We start from the raw sequence: 27,637 nt of genomic DNA on the forward strand, positions 1-27,637 counted from the left end.
TCATATATATTAAATGAACAATAGTTTAGAAGAAGAGTTTGAAGAATTTGAATTTGATATCCCGCTTTTCACTACCCAAAGGAGTCTCAAAGCGGCTAACATTCTTCTTTCCCTTCCTCCCCCACAACAAACACTTGGTGAGGTGAGTGGGGCTGAGAGACGTCAAAGAAGTGTGACTAGCCCAAGGTCACCCAGCAGCTGCATGTGGAGGAGCGGAGACACGAACCCGGTTCCCCAGATAACGAGTCTACCGCTCTTAACCACTACACCACACTGGCTCTCTAGTTTAGTATATACTACTGACATAAATGGGGCTTACCATTGATAAATATTCTTAGGACTGCAGTTCATACATTATTTTCAGTTCCTTTAGAACAAGCCTTCCTTAAAAATATGGTGTCTTTAAAAGCTGGGTGTAGGAAACAATTCACATTTCCCCTTAGGCTTTGTGAAATTAAACACATCTGGATATTTTGTGCTGCCCTTCTTCCTTGCAGCTGTTTAAGCAGGACAGCTTCAGAGAGTTATCTATTCTCATATTAGCAAAATTCCTCTCCCTCTTAGCTACATCATCATTATTTATTTGGCTGGAAATAGGGAGTCCCAATCCAAGGCGTACTTGCCGCACTTTATATAGCTTTATGGCTCAATTTCTATTTTTCCCACCAATTCTGCTGTGTAAACAAACTGGGCTCCAAGAAGACGCATGCAGCAAGCTCCTGATAAAGTGCTGAACTGGTGCCTGCTTGTGCTAAACCAGTTAGCGCCGAATAATACAAAGAGCTCAAAATGATTCTGAAACTCAGCTCGAAAGGCATCTCAAGGATGATCCCCCATCCGATTGGAGAGGATTACTCCTCGACTAAAGGGTTTCAGAAGCAATGCTGCCAGACATCATTAAGAGCCTATTGTAGACACCACAGTATGAGGAGTACATGGACCTTAAATACATCCCCCAGTTTACAAGTTTCCCAGCAGTTTGATAAAAAATTGTACTTCATGCCAGGGATGCTAATAGTTTTATATAAATATATATAACCCCCTTAAAACAAACTGTCCCCCATCCCTCTTTTCAGATGCCTCAATAAGTATATGCTTATCCACTGTCTGTTGAATGCAAATACACTGGGGGTATGTCTAGACCACATCTGCAAAGGGTCACATTCACACCGTTAATTACCTTCAATTCAGACATGCAGATGAGGTGCTAGTCTGCATTTTGGGCCAGTATTAAAGAATTTGACCATGTGCAGAACAGTGGAGGAGGAGTCACAAGGAGTGGCCTGGCACCTTTGTTATTTTTCAAGCAGTTGCTGTCATGGATATAGCTGAAGGCTCACAACAGTCAAGAGCCAGCAAGAGTCTACGTGGCAAAGAAGATAGAATGATGGTCTTGGAGCAAGGGGGAACCTGGCTTCCAATCCCAACAGACATAAATCACTATCCTCTCAGGATACTCTTTCCCCAAAGGTTACTGGTGATAAAAGGGGATAACACTATGTCACTCTGGTCGCTTTGAAGGAATGGAAGATACATAAATTCAAGGTGAAACATTATGCTGGTACTGGGGATCTAGGCCAATATGATTTGGGTCCAACTAATGGGCCACCCATGGGTGGGATGCACCACCGAATCTGCTTGTAGCCTGTGACTGGGCTTGTTAACTGGATATATCTGCCTTGAGATCACTTCTTTATTGGGATGCACCTTCTCTTTGACTAGGACCCATGGTGGTCTGGTCAGGCTAAATCACTGCTTCTAAAGCCACAAAATGAGGGGATAGTGCGAAGGCCATTCAGTCAGTGTTGGAATGGACTGAAAGTCTAGTTCATTCTACTGAACATGAAGGATTTCACATAAGGGGAAATCAGATCATCTGGCCCAGTATTGGTTACTCCTACAACTGCTCTCCATGGTCTTAGGCACAGGTCTTTCCCTAAACTTTTATCTTAAATCAAGATTTGAACCTAAGGGATTACTTTAAACATGTAAAGCATGAACTCTGGTAGCATGAAAGAATGCTGGGGCAGGAGTAGGAGCCTTGTGGGCAGTGTAAGCATGAGTGACTTACAGTATATTCTGGCGTATAAGGCTACTTTTTAATCCAGGAAAATCTTCTCAAAAGTCGGGGGTCGTCTTATACGCCGGGTGGAAAATCTGTGGTTGCGTATATCTCAAACTCTATATTTTAACTGGAAAAGTTGGGGGTCGTCTTATACGCCCAGTCATCTTATACGCCGCAATATACGGTAGTTATAACCACAGAAGCTTCTAGGTGGAAGATGCAAAAGAGGTGGCACAAGCTAATCACAGAAAGATTATCAACTTCACGTTAAATAATTCTTTTAGGGAATTTATCCCAAGAATAACTCAAGGCTGGCCTCAAACATAAAATGAATTTGACAGAAAAAGGCAGGGGGAAGAGAGCAATATCTCCAGACAAATGGGTGGATTTGGGGATAAATGCCAGTTCAGCTGTGGTCTTCAGGCAGGTCACTATCCTCTATTCTTTGTTCCTTGCATGTAAAATAATTACATTAAAAATGGGATTAAAGAAAGGATAAATAAATTTAGATTATAAATCACGACCCTAAGCACTACATTTAATTATATAAGTCTTCTGCCATCAGGCACAATATCCACTCTGGGCATAGGGTGAAAAAGACATGAGGATGGGTCATTAACATCTCACTGTGCCTTCAACAGTTTCAAGAATTAAACCTTCTTTTACTCATCCAGACTTCAGAAGTCACTTTTTTTATACAGATAAATGCTTTTCAAGCATGCTCTAATTTTGCCAGATGTCAAACCAGTGAACACACCAGAGCTTAGGAAGACCTTGTTTTAAAACTTAACTGGACCAGAAGCCTCTCTTACAATCCTTCCTGTCATGGGGGACCCAATAACCTGGGAAGGTGGAGTCAGTCTCTAGGACCTAAGGATGCTAAAGTGCATAGCCCAGGCATAGGCAAACTCAGTCCTCCAGACGTTTTAGGACTACAACTCCCATCATCCCTGACCACTGGTCCTGTTAGCTAGGGATAAAACATCTGGAGGGCCGAGTTTGCCTATGCCTGGCATAGCCAGATATTAGGTCTGTATGTGGGTCATATACTACGGGCTCCCTATGAAAGCCAGCCACAGCAACTCCTGACACTCTACTTACATGGCAATTAGAAACTTCCAGTCCTGGTTAGGAGTGAGCTACATTTGTTGATTCATCAGGTAAAGGTAAAGGGACCCCTGACCATTAGGTCCAGTTGCGGACAACTCTGGGGTTGCGGCGCTCATCTCGCTTTATTGGCCAAGGAAGCCGGAATACAGCTTCCGGGTCATGTGGCCGGTATGACTAAGCTGCTTCTGGCGAACCAGAGCAGCCGCACGGAAACATTAACAAACATGTGCATAATGAACTGTGAACCACCACATACACCCTGTCAAAACAGCTAGTACAAGTTTCTCAGCCTTAGCTACAAACTCTTATATAATTGGGGAAAATCTAAGAATTATCTGTCAAGGCCACACTTATAGAAGGATATGGGAAGAACCGTTTTCTGTGTTTCTGAAGCTGGAAGAGAATTTGGTCTGGGCTTCCACTCTGCAATTGCCAAACCTTTTAGGGGGGGCTGGCAGGGGGAAGAAGTCTGTGTTTCATTTTTCTTCGCAAATGCAAACTGAAGCGTTTTTTGATTGTTGGAAAGGCTTCAAACCAATTTCTGCACACTAACGGAGCCCGGCACACTTCCTCTGTGCAAGTACCTGCCTGAAGCGTTTTTCCTTGCTGCCGTCTCCTGTGCTATTCAGCAGTTATCTTCTTATCTTCTCTCACGCAGCGGGGTGTGTGCATGCCAGCATATTACAGACAACAGAGTCCGGCTTCTTTCTAATCTAGAAGCTTTATTTTACAAGGCATAAATCTACATTCCTGGAGAGACGCAAGCCATGTTGGTGGCTTCTCCCTTCTCTCCGTTCTCCGGACACAGAAAAAACAAGTATCACATTACAAAGTACAACAGTACACAGAGCATCCGGTGATGCTCTTCCTCCTGTGGGTGGGACAACCGGTTGAGCTTGTTAACTCTAAAAGCTCCAAACCTCTACACCCCCTCTTGTCCCGCACACAGGGGTGTTGTAAGCTTGCAGCTTACCCTACACAAACCCTCACAGAACTCCCCATGACGTTGGAAGCTCCGGGGCTTCGTGAACCCAACCTTCTGGTTCACCTGACCAGGACAGTACTTCAGCTTCTCCAAGCCGGTCTGAACGCACACGTCTCGAAAGAGAACGTCTAGGTGTTTGGGTCTGGCCTTGACTTGTCCAGACTCTGCCACCAACAAACAGAGTTGGTTGTCCTCCCAAACCATCACGGGCAGGCAACTCTGAACGCAGATCTCTTGGACCAAACACCTATAGAACTCCAGTTCCCTGCAAAGCACTGACAACGCACTGTACCTGGCTTCTGCACGAGAACGAGCAATGAGGCTCTGGCACCGGGACTTCAGCCCGCCTAGAGCTCCTCCACACTGTACAACCATTTCAGACACAGATTTCCTGTCCTCGGAATTTGCCCAACCACTGTTGCACCAGCGCGTGAGCTGGGGCTCACCGGTAGCTGACAACTCAGGCAAAACTCCTTAGTCTCCTGCAAACTCTGGAGCACTCTCTCCATGCCATTCCAGGCATGCATGCTGGGATTTGCAGCCTCCTTGCTGAACAGATCCACAGCAACTGCTATGTCAGGTTTGCTCAACCATGAAGGAAACAACAGCCTCCCAGGAGCTGACCTAAACACCTCGGGGTTCTCGAACTCAGAGCGTTCCCCGGTCTGACTGTCCTCACCTAGACACGTCTCCATGGGTGTTCTGACACTAGCACATTCAGACACTCTGAACTTCCTCAACAACTGCACTACCTTGCCAGTCTGATTGAGCAAGACACTACCGTCTTTGGCTCTGTCTACCTGCACACCTAGGTAAACACCAACAGGGCTTAGGTTCCTGAGCTGGAAAGACTGACCAAGCTCCTCTGCGAACCGTTGCACCTGTCCCCTGGTCTCCACCAGGTAAAGCATGTCCGCACTGGACTGCAGAACTAGCTCCTGCTCTGGACTTACTCCTGCCAGAAACAGGCAGCTATCAGCACAACTCTGGCTGACACCTAGCTTTCTCAAAGCTTCTTGCACGCCTGAGGACCAATCTCTGGCTGACTCCTTCAAGCCAGTGATTGCCTCGTGCAAACTCCACACCTGATTTGGCCCGTTGTCCTCGAACCCTGGCGGAGGTACCTCGTACCTCTCCTCATCCAGGTCGGAATCCAAACAGGCATCCAAACCAAAGTGGCTTGCCTCAAAGCTGCTTTGAGTCGCGACCGCTAACAGCATGCACGTGGTTTCGCTTCTGAGAGAGGGTGCGTCCAGTACCTCGTAACAATGGACCCCCTCCTCCCGAGTGAAACCTCTGGCTACTGACCTAGCCTCGCACTGCAACTCGCCAGTTGCTGCCGTCTTGAGTCTGCACACCCAACGACCTTCTGACAGCGTCGTGGTTGTGCACACACCCAAAGACCTCATTGAGCTTACCTGCTCTACCATGGCATCCTGCCATTTCTGGGCCTCACCTTGAGATACCCTTTGAACCTTCACAAGGCTTTCCGGTTCACACTGAACCAAACAAGCACTCACGCTAGTGGCCGTGAACCTTTCGGGCAGAATCCCTTCAGTGGATCGTGCATACTGCTGTGATACCACTTCAGATTCTCCCTCTGCTCCAGTTGCACTGGACTCCACCTGCACATCCTTGACGTCAGGCATCTCACCTACAGACTTGCTGCGCCTGTGCATCCTAACTGAACCACCCAAGGATGACGTTGGCGCGCCTTTGGGCTCCTGCTTCACTGCCAAAGAACCCTGCTCTTGCTCCGGGACGAGACCTGCGCCAGGCTCTCCTGGAGAAGAGTTGCCACACAAAGAGTCTCCAAGCGTGGCCTGCCTCCTAGTCCGTGACATAGGAGTTGCGGGTGCACTCCCAGGCTGCTGCCTTGGAGTTGCCCCTAGCTGCGCTGCACCCTGGTGATGACCGGGAACTCGGCCCGAGCCACTAGCAGGTGCCAAAGCCACAGCAATACCCCCTCTTGGGGCTGATCCACCTGGACCATTGCCACCCAGTTCCACCCAGAACCCTTGTGGAAGCTCTGCATCCAAGAGCATGTCTTCAGTGGCAGCATGCAGCATCCTTTGCTGCCTCTCTGCAAGACCACATACCTGTGAAGAAAGCAGGTTAGTCACACTGTGCTTACTCCCCCTCTCACTGAGGACCTGGGAACAGCCTACTCCAGTAGAAACCTGCTGTTCCACTGCAACCAGTGGTGCTGCCTCAGTTGCCTCCTTGAGCAACGCAGACCACATGTGGTGAGAGAAAGCATCAGCCAAACACTCAGAACAACACGCTCCCCCCAGGTTAGCTTCTGGCATCCCTTCAGAAACAGCCACATGAACCAGGGAAAAGGGACACGTGGTTTCCCTTTCAGACGCGGGGTAGCAGGATGTCGACTCCTCGACCTTGCAAACCCTGCAATCAAGAAAGCTGTTACATGCCCTTAACTTGCACCCTTCAGAGAACTCAGGCTGCTCCAGCACACTGTCCCAGTGGCGACTTGCCAGCCTTTGGTACCACTGACACAAACATAAGTGGTGCACGGGCACATTGGTGCACTGAGCAAGCACTGCAGCAGCGCTACCACCTTCCGCTGTTCTTGCTTGAAGCCCCTCGACAGCAAACAGCCCGTCCTGGCTGCATTCCATGCGTAGAAGCATCTTCTGGCCCCTGCAAGCAGAACAGGTGATAAGCACAAAACAGACAGCAAAAACAGTGGACAGAAGGTTTGACATAAACAACCAATACACAGTTATGTCAGCAACCAAAGAAAACGCCAGTTCTGTCCCTTTAAGACTTGCAGAGACTGTCTCAAAGACGACAAACTGTCTCTCGACTGCAGCAGCCAATACGTTGAACTGCTCTGTAGAAGGAGACTCGCAGTTCCTCACAAGTCCACCAGGAGGAACGATGACGATGACGACGGCAACCATCACACGCAGCCCACCAGGGTTGGCCTTCGTTGCCACGGCAACTGCACGACAACAGTAGGGCTTATCTCGGCTCCATCCTTCAGTGGCATCAGGCTTCTCACACTCAGCTGGGCACGTGACCTGATGGCTGTGAGAAACGGCCTTGCCCTTATCTTCAGCCATGCACGTCAACAAAAGACCAGGTGCAGGCAAGCCAAAACAAAGTTCCGCAGTGAAGGCCTTTACGCTGGCTTCAGACACAGCCCCTCCCTTTCTGGGAGCAAAGCCCACGGCGATCTGGCCCCCCTCCTGCTTTCCATGGCACTGTTGCTTCTCAACAGCCATAAGCCGAGCTGGGGGCGAGCTTTCCAAAGCCACTGCAGCCAGTCCCTCAGCCCCGTGAAACTGGGCTAGGGTCTTCTTCCAGGCTTCACAAGCACTGGCCAGACCTTCCTCCTCACAGGCGTTGGCCAAAACATCAATGCTCTCAGGGAACAGCCCTCTGCATTGAAGCTGTGAGGCTGGAGGTGCTTGCAAACAAAAGCTTCCCTCCTCCTTGCTGGGAATGCTATGGCTCCCTCCATCTTGCCCAGGGGTAGCGTACTTACGAATCTGTAGCTTCGTACCCGGCTCCACAGATGGGGGTTTCACCAGAGAGGTACAACTGCTTTTGCAGCCCTCGATCTGGGCTTCCCTGCTGCCTTCCAACCTCTGGCAGCAGGTTTTAGGCTCCTGAGCCATTCAGCAGACTGCTGAATGCTCCTGCTGGCAAAGCAAACTTCCCTGGATGCTCCATCACAGTCCAAGCCAGGGAGGCAAAGCACACACAGTCTGGAACTCTTCAGAACCACTCCTGAACCAGTCCAGAATAATAAACAAGCGCAAATATGGGACTCCCATAACCTGAAGCGTTTTTTGATTGTTGGAAAGGCTTCAAACCAATTTCTGCACACTAACGGAGCCCGGCACACTTCCTCTGTGCAAGTACCTGCCTGAAGCGTTTTTCCTTGCTGCCGTCTCCTGTGCTATTCAGCAGTTATCTTCTTATCTTCTCTCACGCAGCGGGGTGTGTGCATGCCAGCATATTACAGACAACAGAGTCCGGCTTCTTTCTAATCTAGAAGCTTTATTTTACAAGGCATAAATCTACATTCCTGGAGAGACGCAAGCCATGTTGGTGGCTTCTCCCTTCTCTCCGTTCTCCGGACACAGAAAAAACAAGTATCACATTACAAAGTACAACAGTACACAGAGCATCCGGTGATGCTCTTCCTCCTGTGGGTGGGACAACCGGTTGAGCTTGTTAACTCTAAAAGCTCCAAACCTCTACACAAACACATCTTTGTCACACGGCAGCAAACCTTGCCGTTGTTTGTTCTTTGCTACCCAAAGTCTTTTCATGATTTCAGAGAAGGGCTTCCATCAAGGGACAGCCATTGTCTCCAGTTGTCAATATGTTTTGGCTCTAGCTGTGGAAGTGACCCCTGCTTCTACTCATCCTCTCCCCTACGTTATCAGGGGAATTAGCTGCTGGTAGAGAAGAATAAAAAGCTAAAAGGAAAAGAGGGAAGTTGGCTTGCACAGCCTGGGATAAAGTAATTTTGTGTCTCCCTCCCTCCTCTCTCTCACTCAGGATCTGGAAGCTGAATGCAACTCAGGGCTAGGAAACAGAATAAGCTCTTTGTTAGGAAAAGAATAACTAACTCCTCAGTCTTTCCTGTTGGGAGATGCTTCTAAGGAGGAATGAACCTCTGCAGGGAGTTTATTATGTGTACATGAGAAGTGTGCCTCCTACTGAATAACAGTAGGGAACAGCTTTCTTCCTCTTACTCTGTTTCCCGCCCTTCTACTACCTATTTCTTCATTTCCCCAGGTCTGCCACCCCCACCCCCAGTGAAAAGCCTTACAATACAAAGGAACATTCAGGTAATTCGACTCAGAGTCACACAAAATTACACCCCACCCCCTTCCCTATAAACTAACAGTGTGTGGCCTGTGTTTCATTTGCAACTGTAAATGAAACAGGCCTACAACTGTGTTTATAATCCCCCTTAATTGAATTTCTGTGACAAAACCCAGAGACGGTGTTATTACCCTCAAGTTAGTACTAGCCGTGGTCTCCTGGGCAGTTTAAAATCAAAACAAAACAAAAATTCGGGGCAGTATTGACTATAATGAAGTTTTATTTTTTTATCAGTAAGAGGAATCTTACACACACACACACACAGAGAGAGAGAGAGAGAGAGAGAGAGAGAGAGAGAGAGAGACTTGAAATATCAGTACCCTATTTGTAGGATGCAGAAAATAAGAAGGGAAATGAGAGCGAGTAGTTCATGCACGTGTCTGCAATAATATCTTCTTCTGTGTCTTTCCCCACTGGGCCAATTTGCATTATAACTTTTACATGGCATACATTATGAAACCACAACATTTTCATTTCAACCTGTCTTGTGAGTTTTCAACCTGTCTTGTGAGTTTTCGCATGTCCCATACTTCAGAAAATTGTCCACACAGGAAGAGGTAACCCATGACCTTGAGACATCATCACTTCCCACCCAATCAACATGTGGCTGCTTCACCATGTAACCATCACACAGTATGCATTGTGTCAATTAGCACTTGGTTCGGTAAGACATTACCATTCCCTTAATCCATTTAATTCAGTGGGAGAAGAAAAGGTCATTAAAGTGCAAAGTACAGAAAGCTAGTACAGTAATTCCCTAACAGGGGTGGTCAAGCACCAACAGCAGATATTAGAGACCACTGCAAAAATAGTAATTAACAGAGAATCTCTTTCTGGGTTAAAGCAGCATATTAACATTGCATCATGAGAGAGAGAGAAAGCAAACTTTTTAAGGTAGGCCCCCATAATATGGTAGTTGGTGTATTTTAATGGCACCACCATCTGTACAAGATGGAAAGGCTTGGCAGAGGCAATCTCAAGGCAAACTCAAAACAGTAAACTTGGATAGGCTTCTGTTTTGATTTAGGCTGCACACACAGGTAAGCATATGGCTTACCTAAAATAATTCTGGGAACTGTAGTTTCCCCCCTCACAGAACTACAATTCCCAGCACCCATAACAAGCTACAGCTCCCAGGATTCTTTTGGGAAAGCCATGTGCTTTAGATGTATGCTGTGTGTATGCAGACAAAGTTGGTCCCGTGTAAGTTTTCAGGGAGAAGCAGAGTAGAATACTCTGAAACTTTCATAAAGATGTATCTGCTGAAAATGTGCATTCCTGGACTTACAAACCCACAGCTGCTTAACACTCACAGGGCTCTTCTTAAATCCAACTCCCTTATGTGGAGGAGGAATGGTAATATATTCATAAACTACGTCAAGCTGACTCACGATGCAGCAGAGTTTTAATGTCAGTACTCTGTCACAGTTGAAATAGCCTACTTTTACTTATACAAGGAAGAATTGTTCCTATTGTTTATGGCATTGCTCTAAGAAAAGATCACATCATTTGAAACAGTGTCTGAAAACTGGAGCATTAAAAGAAGCCCCTTGTATTACGGAAATATAAAACACACTTTTGCAAGCTGATGAAACTATGTCCATAGAATTACTGAAAACATGTCCATAGATTACATCATCATCTTAGATGATGGGATACAATTGGAGTCTTAAACAGTAGTACCCAAGCCAATGAAGGAGTCACTGGCCAAAACATGTTAATTATAGGATTTGAAGTCCAAACAGCCTCTCCATCAAAGCTACACCATCAGGGGCCAGGCCCAAGTTGTTTATCCACGTTCATGTTGATTTTGGTCAATTACAAAATGGGTGGGTGGGTGGCAAGAGGTTTTCCAATTTGTTTCAAATTAGTGCATGCAAGCCAGTGGTGTAATCATCTGCACATTCCCTGATTTGCCGTCCTGGCCCATGCTACATCGCTTGCCACATGTCTGTGATGTAATTAAGCCATGCATCAGTAATTAACATCACAACGGTTCAACTGTGGAATCTTACTGGATACATAACATCGCCCTAAATTATTTATGGAAGTCCCTGCCAGCTGCAGATTCTGCAGAGCAGCTGTATCTCCTCAAAGCCAAGCAGCTAGTCTGCGTGTACATTTGCTAGCATGAAAAGGAAGAACTAAAACACCTTGGCGAACCTTTAAACAGAGTGGTTTCCTTTGAGATTATTCTCACAGGAACATGGGACACTGCAATCTCTTGGGGAAGGACCATAGCTCAGTGGTAGAGCATCTGCTTTGCATGCAGGAGGTCTAAGGTTCAATCCCCAGCATCTCCAATTAAGGCTGGAAAACAGTCCCTGCCTGTCAGTGTTGACAATAATGAGCTAAGTGCACCAATGGTCTGCCTTGATATAAGGCAGCATCCTCTATATCTAATATTAAGAATCTCTAGCAGAAACTGTGGCATTTTTCTAAAAAAAATAAAATGAAAACACTGAACCAAAATATCTCATCTTTTTCTCAAATAAGAGCACAATATGTTTATGGAAAATTTCAGTTGGGGGGGGATTCCAGGGGAGGGGGGTTGAAGTACTATACCTCTTTTCTTCCCTTTACACTCACTCCATGGTTCCAGCCGAAACTTCCAATTCAACAAAATGCATGTGGATCAGCCAGGGGTTTTGCACAAGCAACAATGTTCATCATCAGCATTTTGGGCAGCCCCCTTCTGTGTTTCACTCAGCTCTCTCTATTGGCTTAATTTACCCTCACTGAACTCAGCACAAACAAACATGAATGGTTGCACAGCATCATGTTGTCATCCCATTTACTGCATGATCCCTAATTTTACAGGGAGCACCCGCAGGAAAAGAACCTAGTAATTAGAAGGAAAAAATCAACGCTGAAGCAGCAACAGTTGGTACAAATATAGAAGTCGGCAGGATTTAAAAAGGTAAACCCTCTCACAATTAAAGGTTTTGTTTTTTAATTGTTGTCTTAAACTACTACTACTGGTTCCCCTCGAACATGAATTAAGACCAAAAAATAGGAACAGGAGAACATTCTGGGAACTCTGCAGGATAGCTTTCTAAGGCTAGAAACCCTCAACCAGCTGTTGAGCACACAGAACACACCCTTCCAAAGAGCCAATTGGCAGGAGTTCTACTTCTCAAATAGGGCTGGGTTGGGGAATCGCACATGGTGCAACCAATTCCCCATACAGCTTTGGGGTACACAAGCAGAAGCCTGCATTCACATGTATATGACCCACAGCCAGATCAGGGAGCATTCATCTATTTTTTCTAAGAAGACTTCAATTGTCACTAAACTACTTAAAACTTTTTCCTACTTAGATCTTTTTGCAGTGATTGCTTGCTCACACCTGTATGTGTGACATTGCTGATTAACTCGGAAAGCCTTCTCTTGCCAATTTCTCTATGAAATCACTCGGGGCTCACAGGTGATGGGCTGAGTTATCACTTTTCACCCAGCAGTTCTCAAAACATCTGCAGCTAAAGTGTAGCGGGGGGGGGGGACACACGAGACACATTTCTTTTAGCTCATGGATGGAGAACAATATCACAGGATATTGAAAAACTGAAAAACTGTTTGTAAAATGCAGCAACACTTTCCAGGGCTGGGCCAGCCCCTAAGCACAAAGCTAAGGTAGCTATTTCCAGGGCTATAAAAATAAACAAATAGCTACCAGAGGGGTGGGAGACCAAAGCTAGAAATTAAAAGAATGCTTAGTTCATATAAACATTTCTCCCAAAATGTCTGGCAAATGCATTAATTATTCCCGATGGAAATATCATCAATAAAACAAATATACTCATGTGTGTGTGTGTGTGTGTGTGTGAGCATGCCTACACACACTCACGGGAATAAGTAGAGACTTTAGTCATCAGTTCTCTGATATCTTCCTTTGCACTTGTCACATTTAATTTCTTTTCCCACATTAAGTCACTTTCCCTTTCATTTAACAGTCTGTGCAACTTGCCAAAGAACTGCCAATGGACACCTCATTTTACAGAAGAATAGGCCAATTTTACCAATGAGGAAAGGCTTTTAATGTACCATGGAGACAGTACAATGAAGTGTGGTAATTTGCCTGTGTTAATGATGTTACTACGCATGGATCAGGAAAAACAAAATCTTGAGTGGTTTAATGGTACACAAACCTTGTATGGCCTGTTGCATCTGAAAACAGACAGCAGGAAAAATCTGTCTCCTGGGATGGGGCATAAAAGTGACTAAAAATAAGAATTTAATAGCAGAGTCACAGAGTAACAAGGCTACTAAAAGCTGATTCACACATTCATGTACATAATTCAACTTGCATCTGAAGTGTAAATTTTCTCCACAGAAAAGCATTATGCTGTCTGTGCTGATGTCAGGTGATACAGAAGCTCTAGCTGGGTTTGCTCTGCAACCGTGGTTGAAGAGAAAGAAAAACCAGCATTTGATGCAGACTAATCAAAAGACTAACCATGCAGGTGTGAATTCACCTTACTCTAATGATCAAATATCACATAATGGCAGACCACAACATAATTAAAACATAGGACTTTAAATAAAAGATGTGGAAAAAAAGATGTGTGATCCCTAAAAGATTACCAAAATGAGGGAAAGTGTTTTTTTTTCCTGTGGAGTGGATAGATGATAGATAGATAGATAGATAGATAGATAGATAGATAGATAGATAGATAGATAGATAGATCACACACATGAGGTAATTAATAAAAGAACTGGCTGGATCTCTAGAGCCAAAATGTGGGGCTAAACACACTCTCCAGCAAGGGAGAACCCTCAGCAGAGTTAAAAAGTCACAAAAGCAGGAAACAGTGTGATTTAGGCCATTAAAGCTTTTAATATCACATTTAACCCATTACCAGAGTTTCCCTGATCCTACCCTTCTTAGCACTGAACAGACCACATACCTTAGAAAGTTAAAAAATGGTTTACTTGCAAAGTTCCAAAGGTCAGCTTCATGCATTTATCCATGCAACAGAAAGTAAACACAGGCAGAAAACTTGGGATACAAAATATAGTGAAATACCTCTAAGTATGCAGTCTGAGCTAAAAGCAAGCAAGCACATCACATGGTGAAAGAAAATGAACAAAGGAGGAAACTTAACTTCCTTCCTTCTAGGTGAGGGGCATGACCTAGCTGAGTCTAGGAATACAATTATATGCTCTTAACCCCTTCATGTATTAACTAGCCCTAAGCTTGCTATCTGTGTTTCACGACAATTTCCCACAGTTTCCTCAAAGAGGGTGAAGTATTTTTTTTAAGTAACCCCCCAGTTTTGGTTCAGCCCTCAGCTGCATAACTTAAAAGGGGGGATACTTGATCCCTGTTTAGTTCAAGAGCCTATTACTGATTTTTGTCCACAACAGCCAGCAACATCTGCACTGCAGACTGCTTTACTTTATTCGTGTAGTTCTGACTGCAGTGATTGCCAGATCCTTCTAAAGCTTTATCAATATCAGAAAAAGTCATTTTTTCAAAACTTTGATTCTTCTGAGACAATAGGACAGTGCCTAAAAATGCAGAAATGTGATTTAGCTCCAGCAATTCTCTCTCTCTCTCTCTCTCCCTCTCTCTCTCTCTCTAAAAAAGCTCCCTTAAAAACTAAACATCTGTGAATTGCAACAGCATTTTCTTTCCGATAAGCAAGTTTTGCACTATTTCTTTTTTAAAAATCATAATTTTATCATCAGGGTTTATCATCTACTCCCATTGTTTGTGTGTAAATGTATAGCTACACAACTCACTGAAGATGTAGTTCAAACCCATGAACGACACATCTCAAATAAACACTGAAATGTTTAGGATAGGATAGGATTTCCTTGATTCTTGCTTTAAAAATACATCTTGGAAAATAATGAGTAGTCTTCAATTCCTTCAAATCTTTAGAAACTCATAAAATATTATCCAATGAATTACTCTTCTAGTAAATGGCATAGAGCTGACCTTTCAAGTAAATATATTTTAAGAATTCTTACTGGTAGTATAAAAAGTGTTCTGATGGGCTGTTATAGGTCAGTTACAACTCACCAGATGTTAATGAACTAACGGCCAATTCACACATTCAATTTATAGGATGGGGATAGTATGGCACAAAAGACCCTCAAAGTAGCTACTCTACAGTTCCAAGGATCAACTAGAGTTATTTGTATGGAACAATGTAATTCTGATTTAATCTGTAGTTTCTGGTACAAATTTACCTGAAGGAGGAAAACATACTTTCCAAAAACAGCAAAATAGATATTGTGATCCCTACCATTTCATTCCCCTTCCTCCTTTACCATGTATAAACCACAACCAAGTCTATTATTTTATTAATAATTTTTTCCCCATGCAATGTGGTACTGAAAACCTGAAATGGGTTTCTGCAAGAGAAAAGGCCCAAACTTTACTTGTTTTGATTCTACAGGGCAAGAAATTTTTGTGCTTTAAAAAATGTTTTGAGTGCATAATCATTAAAATACCCATCAGGGAAATGAGCCATAGGGTGTGTTTAATGAATATTCATTTAGAAGCTTGTATTTTGTTTAAGTAATCACACATACAGATTAAAAGATAATTGTGATACAGATGGAACAGTAGATATCAATTTAGCAAATGTTGTAATTACCTCAGTTGTTATTTTATTTAGGAAGTAGGTGTCAGATAATGATTGTGGATCCAATTCTGTGCATATACGATGAGTTGTATTCAGTGGTGTCCTTCTGCTGGCAAAAAGCTCTTTGATCCAGTTGAGGCTCCCATTACCAGAACCGAGAGGGAGACTATTTTAGCCAATTTACCTCTGCATTGGAAGCCTACCACACCATTTTCCATGCTGTCCCACAACCCTCAAGTACAGGCTGAAGGGGGGGGGGATGTGCAGGTGTAGAATGAATATGCAAGGCGCCACCTTCCTTCCTGCATCCAATAATGGAAGTCACATTGGACTGAAGGGTTTTCCATCACTAGACAAATACCATTGGATAAAACCCTAAATTCTTAGCTCCTTCTGCTATTCCATTATACAGCAGAGTTTTCTATATCTCAATGTTCTGCGAAACATTCAAAACACTCCAGCCACCTCTGTTTATTTATTTATTTTAAAAAACCTGTATTTTATGTGTTTGCATGGACATGGAGATATGGGGGGCATAAATATGGATAACTAATGTCTGGAAAGCAGTGTAAAAAATTCTTTCCAGTAGCACCTTAGAGACCAACTAAGTTTGTTCTTGGTATGAGCTTTCGTGTGCATGCACACTTCTTCAGAAAGCTCATACCAAGAACAAGCTTAGTTGGTCTCTAAGGTGCTACTGGAAAGAATTTTTTATTTTGTTTTGACTATGGCAGACCAACACGGCTACCCACCTGTAACTGGAAAGCAGTGGTTATCAATACAAGACCATCTTTAGATCTCTACACTTGGAAAAGAAACAAAGTTTGGGAGAACAAAATCAAAAATTCTTTCCAGTAGCACCTTAGAGACCAACTGAGTTTGTTCTTGGTATGAGCTTTCGTGTGCATGCACACTTCTTCAGATACACTGAAACAGAAGTCACCAGATCCTTAAATATAGTGAGGGAGTGGGGAGGGGTATTGGGAGTACCACCATCACAACATTTTAAAATGTCATTGTAGGCCTGACTTGCAAAATCCTGCCCTTGTTGGCCACAGACTCATGTCCATGAGTTGCTTTTAGCCCCACCAATGAAAATGTTCTACATGTTTATATTTCTGGCTTTTACCTCACAAAAACTTGCTGCAAGTAATTGTATTATTCCTTATATCTCATCATTACTCTCATGAGAACCCAGAGCAGCTAACAGCAAAGACACAGTATTAAAAACAAAAGTACATCAGAAGTGAGTATTAAATACAAATACAAGTCCAAAGAAAAATACAAATGATGTCACTCTTATTGCGCTCCATAGGCCTGTTTGAACAAATAGTACTGAGTTGCCATGTGGACAGATATAATGTGGGGGATATAGTCTGATCTCAGTAGTGAAGGATTTCCACAGCTGCGACACTGTCATTGAGAATTACTCTTTTTCTTCTTTCAAAATTATTGTAATCTCCAATAACTGAAGAAACTGAGTATCCAACTAAGTAATACTCAGGATAGATGCACTGAACTCAACTTCATTGATTTCAATGAGTGGGTATAATTAACATTGAATATCATAAAGTCAAGATGAATGCACGTCATATGGTGGTGTAAGACATTGATTCAGATGGGAGAAGCCCAATTACTGTGTGCTGAGAGTGACTACAAAATAAGCCCAATCTTCCCAAGCACATGGCTTCTGAAGCGATCAAGACCTGAAAAATCACTCCTTCCCTGCATGTAGACAATAGGCACTCTTACAAGTGAAGCATCTGCAAGATCATGACTTCAGTTTCTACTTAACTGTGGAAGTGGCTGAGGAATTAGTATATTACTCTGGGGAAACAATAAAAATCAACACAAGGTCTGAAATGCTGGCAAAAGGATTCAATTACAGCATTATTTGTATTTCCAGTTCTATTGTGTTCTTTCCTTGTGACTTTTCCCAAAGTCTCCCTTAAGCAAAATGGTCTCACCCATTGATTAAAGCACAATTTTCAATGGGCCAGTGATTGAGTTATCTGATAGTGCCTGATGAAAGCCATCAACTGGGACTGAAATAAAAGGTGGAATCGATGGGTTTTTCATTACAAGATATTGACTGTACTGAGTTCCTGAGTGAACTAAATAGAGATCCAATGAGTACATTAAGTAAGCAGCATAGTAAAACACACTGGGGGATAAACTGACTAAAAAATATAATCAACCACTTAACTCATGCATATTAATTGGAGAGGTGGTGATTTATTAATTGGTTACCTAAACGGATAGCCCCACCTACACTGCAAAAGCCAAAGGTAGGTAACAACAAATTCAAGATGTCAGATTCAATGAAAATTTAACAAACCAATGAGAAACCCAATCTACATTCAAAACCAAACCAAATATCAAAGTCTTCTAAGCTTTGGATTACATAAAACTGCAAGGACAGTCCATAAGATATTACTGAGCAGCCATGTTAGTATTCTTGACCCTACCTGACTTAATGAGGCACTTGCTATGAATGGCAGCATCAATTAAATCCTACTCAATTTCTATAATGTAGTGGTGAGGCATCTTGCTGCAACTCAATTGTTCTGAAATCACAAACAACCTGGGCAGGTGGGTGGGAATACATCCCATTGTTGCCACTGGTGTTCACTGGTGTCAAAGACCCAGGAGAGGTGAATATCATTGGTTCTAATCCTCAGGCTCTGCAGCCTTGATAACATGTGGAAAGAGAGCAAAGAAAGAGTGAGCAGAAAAAAACAGGTGGAATGAGAGGAATGTCAGAGACAGAGAATAATGAAGGCAGCTGAGAAATGGGTGGAGTCAGAGATGAGATGATGATGATGATGATATTTTTGTATTATTTATACCCCACCCATCTGGCTGGGCTCCCCCAGCCACTCTGGGTGGCTCCCAATAGAATATTAAAACCACGATAAATGCATCAAACATTAAAAACTTCCCTAAACAGGGCTGCCTTCAGAGGTTTTGTAAAAGTCAAGTAGTTCTGTATTTCCTTGACATCTGATGGGAGGGCATTTCACAGGGCGGGTGCCACTACGGAGAAGACCCTCTGTCTGGTTCCCTGTAATCTCACTTCTCTCAGTGAGGGACCCTCGGAGCTAGATCTCAGTGTCCAGGCTGAACGATGGGGCTGGAGACGCTCCTTCAGGTATACTGGGCTGAGGCCATTTAGGGCTTTAAAGGTCAGCACCAACACTTTGAATTGTGCTTGGAAACATACTGGGAGCCAATTTAGGTCTTTCAGGAGCGGTGTTATATGGTCTCGGCGGCCACTCCCAGTCACCAGTCTAGCTGCCGCATTCTGGATTAGTTGTAGTTTCTTGGTCACCTTCAAAGGTAGCCCTACATAGAGCACATTGCAGTACACCAAGTGGGAGATAACTAGTGCATGCACCACTCTGGAGAGACAGTCCACGGGCAGATAGGGTCTGGAGCTGGAGCTGGTAGACAGCTGCCCTGGAAACAGAACTCACCTGCGTCTCCATGGACAGCTGTGAGTCCAAAATGACTCCCAGGCCACACACATGGTCCTTCTGGGGCACAGTTACCCCATTCAGGACCAGGGAGTCCTCCACACCTGCCCACCCACTGTCCCCTCAAAACAGTACTTCTGTCTTGTCAGGATTCAACCTTAATTTGTTAGCCACCATCCATCCTCCAACTGCCTCCAGACACTCACACAGGACCTTCACTGCCTTCACTGGTTCCGATTTAAAAGGGATGACACTAAAGAAAGAGCATGTCTGATACTCTGTTCACATACAATCCATGATTTGGGTCCTCAGCATCCATTTAATAACTGTGCATGAACCTTGGGAAGAGTTAGTCATTTGGATACATTGATCACATGATTATGCCCTTTATTGGTAGATATCATGTGGTCATCCAAAAATTCCACTGCCTATCACTGGTTCCAAACAGAGCTTTTTAATTGTATGCAATATTGTGGCACAGAGTAAGTAGGAAGGTGTGAGACACAATAAACAGGGCCAGCCCTACAATTAAGCAATAAGGAAACTGCTTCAGGTGGCAAATGCTGAGAGACGGCATGTGTTCCTTTCTTTGGGAGGATACAGCTATATGTACAACATAACCTGATCTACAGCCCCATAACTAACCTGCTGTCCTCAGATAAAATAGCCAATCTAAGCAACTTCTATATGTGGAATATTAGGACAGTGGGGGTGGAGAGAGAGAAGAGATCTTGTCTGCTTCAGGCAGCCCCTTACAATGAAGCATATGAGACATCTACAGCTAAATTGAAACCAAAGAGATTTCTGTGCTAATCACTCCCAGATTGCACAATAGCAAACCTAGGAGGATGTGTTTATGAATGACACAGTACACAGCGAAAATTTATAAATATCTACTAGAATGGGAATTAAAAGACGAGGAAGTGAAATGTGTAATGACAAAATGGGCCCAAGATTTAGGAAGACCAATTTATAGAGCGCAATGGGATAAGTTATGGAAAGTTAATATGAGGTTTACAGCCTGTACTGGAATTAAGGAGAATATGATGAAATTAGTGTATAGATGGCACTTAACCTCATGAGTTTGGCCAAATTACGGGAGGCAGTGAAGGATAGGCGTGCCTGGCGTGCTCTGGTCCGTGGGGTCACGAAGAGTCGGACACGACTGAACAACTGAACAACAACAACCACCCCAGAGAAAATAGCAAAAATTCTAAGACACAATCGATGGATTGTTGGAAGTGCCATGAAAAAATAGGCAGTTATTTTCACTGCTGGTGGAAATGTTCAAAGATTTTTGGTTTTTGGAGTGAAATATATGAAAGATTTAAAAGATGCTTAAGTGTACGTTTGGGGAAAAACCAGAGGTCTTCTTATTGAGTATAACTCCTGAAAATATTCCGGAGGATAGAAAAAAATATTCTTTTGTATGCGTGCGCAGCAGCCAGGTTACTTATAGCCCAAAATTGGAAAGGGGAGAAAATACCAACAATTCAAGAATGGTTGATTAAATTAGTGGAATTCTTGAATTTGGCTAAGATGACGGCAGCAATTAGAAATATATCAAAACAAATATCTAAGGCTGAGTGGAAATATGTGGAAGACTATCTGAAAAAAGAAGGTATAAGAACAGATTTGGTGATTTACTTAGAGTGAGATATATGTGGGGAGATTTATATCAAAATGTGAGCTATTTAATTAGTTATTTATTTTTCAATTATTGTATGAGGTATAGCAAGTTTTGTTTTATTACTAAGGGAAGCGATATACAGACAATTGGAAGCCAATTTTTAATTGTTATTTCTAATTCTTTGCTTTTTTGTGTATGCTTTGTTTTTTCATATATTAATTTTTGTGGATTATTTTGTCTAGATTATATGCTTTTTGTTTTTTGTTGTTTGTTTCTATTGGTTGATTTGATATGATTGTATTTTATAAGTTTGAAATTAAATAAAGCTATTTTAAAAATTAATGTAATAATAATAATAATGAAAGACACAGAACAAAAGCACAAATTTTACTCTCCCCCACCCCACAGCCATCCCCCATGAATGAGATGCTCTTATTTGGGTTCTTCTCCACTGCTTCAGGTTTCTTGCTGTAACAGCAAACCATCTGTGGAAGAAACTACCATCTAGACAGAGCCTAAGTCAAAGGATTTGGAAACAAAAGTCAAATCTAGAAAGGGTGTCATTACAGTTTTAAAAATAGAAAACTGGTTTTCTCAAAATACTCACTGCCTTTGCATCACTAGCATGTCATTTCGAGGTCCGTGCTCTCTTGTAATCCTGTTGCAACCTGCAAGAAAAGCACAACGAAAATAAAGAATGCTAAAAATAGCAGAACAGAGTAAAAATGTAATGGATGTTATGTCATTCTCCTCCAACATTTAGCAAATGGAAACAGAGACACAATTCTATTCTGAAAGCTTAGCCATTCTTCAATCAACTGTCACTTCCTGATGGTGTGTTGCATGCTGTCTTGGCTCTGAAGCATGCCAAACCGTCTACAGCCAAGATGTCTCCACCTTTGACGCACAAGTTTAACCTCAGAGCAGATGAAGCTGGAACATGGGAAAATGACAACTCTACTGCAAAAATGCACAGAACAATATGTTTTTAATAAGGCACCCCCCCAAAAAAAAACCCTCAAAAGCAAAATGGGAGCAAATTTCTTTTGTACCAGAGACAAGTATTGGAAAATAGGTTCCTGGTAAACAGGGGGGATTTATATATCACCTACACAATAAAAGGCAGTTATCTGTGAGTTTCTAGGAAGTTTCCCTTTCTCCAGTAAAGTATTTCCAGACACTCATTTCCAATCCTGCATTAATTTTGCTTTGACTTCAGACACATCCAACACTAGGCAATTTCACAGACTAGGGAAAACACAGTAGAACTTCCTCTATCACTGTGTCTATGTTCTTCCTTCTCCTCTCTAAGGGTTCAACAGAGATATGTTACCATGAAATAATGATCCCTGCCTATAAGAACTCTTGCAGACCTTGGGTCACTGTGTTCCTGTATGGAACTATAAAATCCACAATCCTACATACTAAATTTCCTAGGATGCAAGAGTCTTTATATCACACACTGCAAACTGTTGTTTGAACATATAAATCAAAGGTGGGGACCCTGTGGCCTTCCAGATGTTGCGGGGCAGTTACATCTCCAACCATCCCCATTTTATGGCCATTGTTGGCTGGGGCTAAAGGGAGTTGAGAGGCCAACATCATATAGAGGCCACTGGCTCCCCCAGCCCAAATAAAATGTGAGTTCTGGGATTCTTATCTGAAGGACTGTGCAGAACAGACCATAAGAAATACTGTAAGCTCAATTCATTTGGAAGCTTGCTGTTCTAGCTTTTGGCCAACATGTTACTTGCTGGAAAGTTTCTAGCACACATCAAGCTGTGGTTACATGCCGTGGTTTGTTCTTCAGAAAAATACAAATTAGTTAACATGCACATTCATTCTCAACATCTAATTCTTAGAGAGTTATCTTCCTCCACACAGGAAACAGAAACATATGTGACCTTTGTATTGTATCCAACTCAACCAAACACAGCTCATTTAGAATTTCATCGCGTTCTCAACGGTGATTCAAAGCACTTGGCAAATAATCTTAAGGAATAAACAAATCTGAGAAAAATGTGGAACTCTCTGATGACCATTCAAGGAGCAAGCACAGCCTGCATTGCAGCTCAGTTTACCAAGGGCCTCCAATTTTTCAAATGAGATTGTACTTGGATCCAGGTTGGGGGGTGTGGGGTGGGACAGTACATCTGAATGTTGCTCCACACCAAAAATTGCCTGCCCACAGAAAGCTTGCTTTAGGAAAAGAAAGGTTCTACCCTAGGCTGGTCTCCAGTGTGATGTTTTTCTATGAGCAGGTTTTGTTTTGTTTTCTTTACACAGGGGAACTTTTAGAATGTAAAATTTTCCACCTGCACTTTAAGCATCACATGATTCTGCTGACTCTTTGATATGGATACAAGCCTGAAGTGCAGAGAAGCTGCTGTAATTTTCTGTGTGTCTATAATTGTGCTTGATCTCTCAGGCAGTTTACCTACCACAAGGTGCTCACATCAATAGAACTGTACAATGTGAACAAAGCAAACTTGCAGTTAAAACAATTCACATACAAAGCAGATGAAACAGAGTAGGATTCATCATTGTCCAAAGGGCAATTTAAATAAAATGTCTTAGCTGATGTCTAGTAGCACCTAGATATGGGCGTATGTAAGCTTCCTGAGGGGGGGAAATGCAGAATTAGGGTAGCAAAAAGTATCTTGGGCAACTCCTCCATCCACAGATCCCCAAAAGCAGGGAGAAGGCCCACTTCGTACACAGGCAATTTGAACTTTAATCACTTTGAATTATGCTTGACAGCAAAAATGTGTCTGTTAATGAGCATTACTTTTGTGGACCGTTCTTCTCCCCCCCCCCCCAAATTTTCTTGTTCCTTTCTGCAGCAGTTTAAGCTTCACATCAGTTTTCAAACATAGCCCTGCATGGAATACAAGTCATTAATAAATCCTGGAGCCTTCAGTCTTTGCAGAGTCAATGTCTACCTTTCAACGAGAGTCTGCAACATACAACCTACTTTTAATTTTGGAACCATACACCTCCTTCCAGCAACTCCTGCAGCCAAGCCACTGCCAAATGCATTCTTCTGCTTTACTTTGGATCATATCAATGAGGCCAAGAGGGGAGGTCTTGTCCTCTGGGCAGCTCAGGGCCTCCATATACACACCTCAGGCTTGGGCGCCAGAGACATCCCTTTGGTGCTGCTAACTCAGCAAAAACAATGTGGGAGGCAGCAGTATGAGTAATCAGACTCTGGAGCCACAGCAGGTCCATCGACTCTCGAGGCACACAGATGCTAACAGCAACCAACAACAACATGCCCACTTTCAGCATTTTTCTAGGGTGTCTTCAGGAAAGCTGGGATTACTGAAGGTCCTCCTCTGCACCGGGTTAGCCCATGTCACAGCAGCCAGAGGAACATAGCATAATCCAAGGCAGGCAGAAAGTCAAGTTCCAAAAGCAATCATCAAAGTTCAAGAAGTCTGGAAGAAGCAGGTAGAGGAATCCAAGATGAACATGAGGTCACATTCCAAATGTGCATGAAAAGAGGGCAGAAGCTTACTCTGGCAGGAACTTCTCACAATAAGAGTAGTTGCTCATAAAATAGTCTACAAGGTGACCCTCATATATTGTTTACTTGTGGCCCTCCAGATATCACATAAGTGTAACTCCTGCCATCCTTGCCTGGGATAGATGAGAGATGAAGTCCAGAATATCTGGAGACCACAAATTTTCCTCCTCTGCTTAAGGCCTGGTGGAATTAATTGGCCCATGGACCCATGAGTAGCTCAGTCAAACAGCAATACTTGGATTACAGCCAAGCAGCACCTTTGAGAAATGTAGCTCAGTGTGTCAGGTGATACACAAAGTGTTGCAGGTAGGTGCTGAAAGCCCCAGTTGAAACACACATGTGCACCAGAGCCTTCCATAGGTTCTGGGTCTTTTCTTTTGAAAGCTCTACAAACTAACAGCTATAGAAGACAGACAGACAAGAGACACTGAGACTCTGATGTATTATTATTAAACATTTATAATATGGAAATTCCCCAACAGTCATACATCCTACTCCTACTGCTCCTAGTACTATGCCAACTAAGTAAATTATTTTACTTAAATGTGACAGTTTCTGGCTTGAAACATCAAAAGACATACCAGATAGGAAAAGGATAAGTAGAGGATGAGAAAGAAACAAGGGATGAATTCACTGAAATTATTCAGTGCTTTAGCATTAATTGGTTTGGGACACAACATTTAAGCGAACAGCAATGAACTAAAGTAACAGATTGTAACACTCCTACTAAAGTAGAATAATCCCTTACCCCACGCACAGCTTCTCACTGTTACTATTTGAATACTGAATAATCGTGAAGTGCCACTGAATTCAAGAACATCATCTGGCTCGGTGACTTTCTGTTTTCTGGTTAGAGAAAAGGAGAAGCTTCAAGCAACAAACAAGTAAAAGAAAACTATGGCAACATATGGCTCTGAAAATCTCAATCATGATCTCTGCCCACCCCTAAAGCAAACTAAGGGCCTCAGAAACAAAAAGGTGCACTGCTTTCAAGAAAAAGCACAATTCAGAGTGGTTTTATATGTCTGGTTTTGATGTCCATCTCAAAGAGAACACTTGTGCAGAGAAAGACCATGACTATTTTGGCAACACAGCTCTGGTTAGAGCACTCTCCCTAATGGGTATGTTTTGCAGCCATACATTCATGGGTGCTTCTTTTCTTCATAGAGCTACAAGCTTGGTGGATCAGCAGAATCCTTGCACATAGTGTATCTTGATTTCAGTAAGGCTTTTGACCAAGTCCCCCAATATATTCTTGCAGAGAAGCTAGTAAAATGTGGGCTGGACAAGGTCACTTAGGTGGATTTGTAGCTGGTTGACTGAACCAGCTGAGAATGCCAGTGAGAACCAGTGAGAATGCTCACTAACAGTTCCTCATCATTCTGGAAAAAGTGACACATGGGGTACCACAGAGTTCTGACCTGGGCCAGCAGTTGTTCAACATCTTTATAAATGACTTAGATGAAGGTATTGAGGGGATGCTCTTCAAATTTGCAGATGACACCAAACTGAGAAGGGTGGCCAATGTCATCAAAGACAGAATCGTGATTCAAGATGACTTTAACAGGTTGGAAAACTGGGCCCAAACTCCCAAAATGATATAGGGACTAATGTAATGTTCTGCACCTAGGCAAGAATAACCAGGTGCACAAATATAAGATGGGGGGCACCTGGCTTGCCAATAGTATATATGAAAAAGATCCAGGGGTCTTAGTAGACCACAAGTTTAACATCAGCCAACAGTGTGATGCAGCTGCAAAAAAGCTAATGCTATTTTAGGCTGCATCAACAGAAGTGTAGAGTCCAGATCAAGGGAAGGAATAGTACCACCCTATTTTGCCTTGGTGACACCACACCTGAGTCCTGTGTCCAGTTCTGGACACCACATTTTAAGGAGGATATCGACAAGCTGGAATGTGTGCAGAAGAGGACAACCAAGATGATCAAGGGTCTGGAAACCAAGCCTTATGAGGAACGCTCAAGGGAATTGAGTATGTTTAGCCTGGAAAAGAGGAAATATCTAAAACATGGAAGATTGAGCAAGCTTCTTTTCTCCTACTCCAGAGGCTAGGACCCAAACCAATGGCTTCAAGTTACAAGAAAGGAGATTCTGACTAAACATCAGGAAAAACTTTCTGACATGTGCCTTCAACCAGAAAGGTTTGATAGGCCATGTTGTATTAATATTTAAGCAACTGGTAAAAACCAGCAAATACTGGCAAGCATCTGGAAAAACTATTGATTTTTCTCAGGCGCCACCAAAACATTATTGGATCTGTTTTGCTGCTTTTGTGCCATCAATTGTTATAGATGCTTTTCTAATGAGTTGTATATATTATTTGATCTTTTGAATTTCCTTTTATGGCTTTTTAGTCACCTCTTTGAAGCTATGTGGTAGGAGAAAAATCACAAAGATAAATAAATATGCAAATGAGTCGGTGTTATTTCCCCTCCCCCTCCCCACCAAAGCAGTAATGTCCCATTTTAACACTGGGAGCTAAGTCACCTTCCTTATGAACTCTACGGCACTTTTCATGAATTGGATGGGCATCTTTGCATAAAACATAAGTTGACACAAGGCCTTGCTTTCTAGTCCACGTATCTGAGACGGTTCCTTAGATACCAGTGAAAGCCCAAAGACAGGTCTTGGCTCCCAAAACCCCTTTCTTTGTAACACTTTTACACAAAGCAAGAAAGACACTTTTGCAACAAAAGTGATGAGAAATGGAAAAAATATTGTCGTCGTGCTGGGTAACATGCCAAACCATCTGGAGACAAAGTCATATAACGGAGCCAGGGGGGTGAAGGGGGGTGGGAGGAAAAAGCCTGCTACTTATTAGGCAGTCAGCTTAAAACTGATGATGTGATTGAACGAGATCCAAGGTTGTTGTCTTCCCATAAATCACACTCGTGTTATAGTTGGCTCGAACGGATGTGGTAAACTTGGGGAGAGCCCTTTTCTTCAGCACACTCAATTACGGGAACAATAAAAATACCACCGAGGCAAACTTATTTGGAGAGCAAAGACAATCTGCCAGTAGCTCTGAAATAAATAAATAACTCATCCACAAAAATAGGAATGCAAGCAGACACCCAGTTCTAAAATGATAATTTCTATCTCTCTCTTTTTCTCGCTTGCTTTGCCTTTTCTTAAATGCATCCTTGGTTAAGTGTTAATTTGTTTCTCCTTGCGGGTGTTTGATGTTGTGAGAATTAAAACCCAAAATATGATTATGCGTAAATTAACTAGTCTGACATGCCAAAGGTGATCAGATGAGGCAGTTGATCTGTAAAATGTGTGCGTGCGTGTGTGTGTATTATGAGTAATAACAATAATAGAAAAATTGTCCTGTCAAATCAGGCATAGCCTTAATAACAAG

The 27,637-nt window shown here is 42.9% G+C and overlaps 1 protein-coding gene across 9 annotated transcripts in view; it reads right to left on the reverse strand.

Annotated features, from left to right (window-relative positions):
• Window positions 1-27,637, reverse strand: part of SEMA5B (semaphorin 5B) — a 333,647-nt gene that overhangs the window by 209,668 nt on the left and 96,342 nt on the right. For 7 of the 9 annotated variants that reach the window (XM_033162647.1, XM_033162615.1, XM_033162594.1 and 4 more), the window contains one exon: window positions 21,336-21,396. The exons of 1 other annotated variant lie outside the window; for it this stretch is intronic. The gene's annotated coding sequence lies outside the window, so the exon portion shown is untranslated. Of the gene's footprint in view, window positions 1-21,335; window positions 21,397-23,469; window positions 23,489-27,637 lie in introns of those variants that run through there. One more of the 9 variants, XM_033162623.1, reaches the window with a different exon arrangement.

Source organism: Lacerta agilis, chromosome 1, assembly GCF_009819535.1.
Source record: "Lacerta agilis isolate rLacAgi1 chromosome 1, rLacAgi1.pri, whole genome shotgun sequence".
In the NCBI taxonomy this organism is placed as follows: Eukaryota; Metazoa; Chordata; class Lepidosauria; order Squamata; family Lacertidae; genus Lacerta; species Lacerta agilis.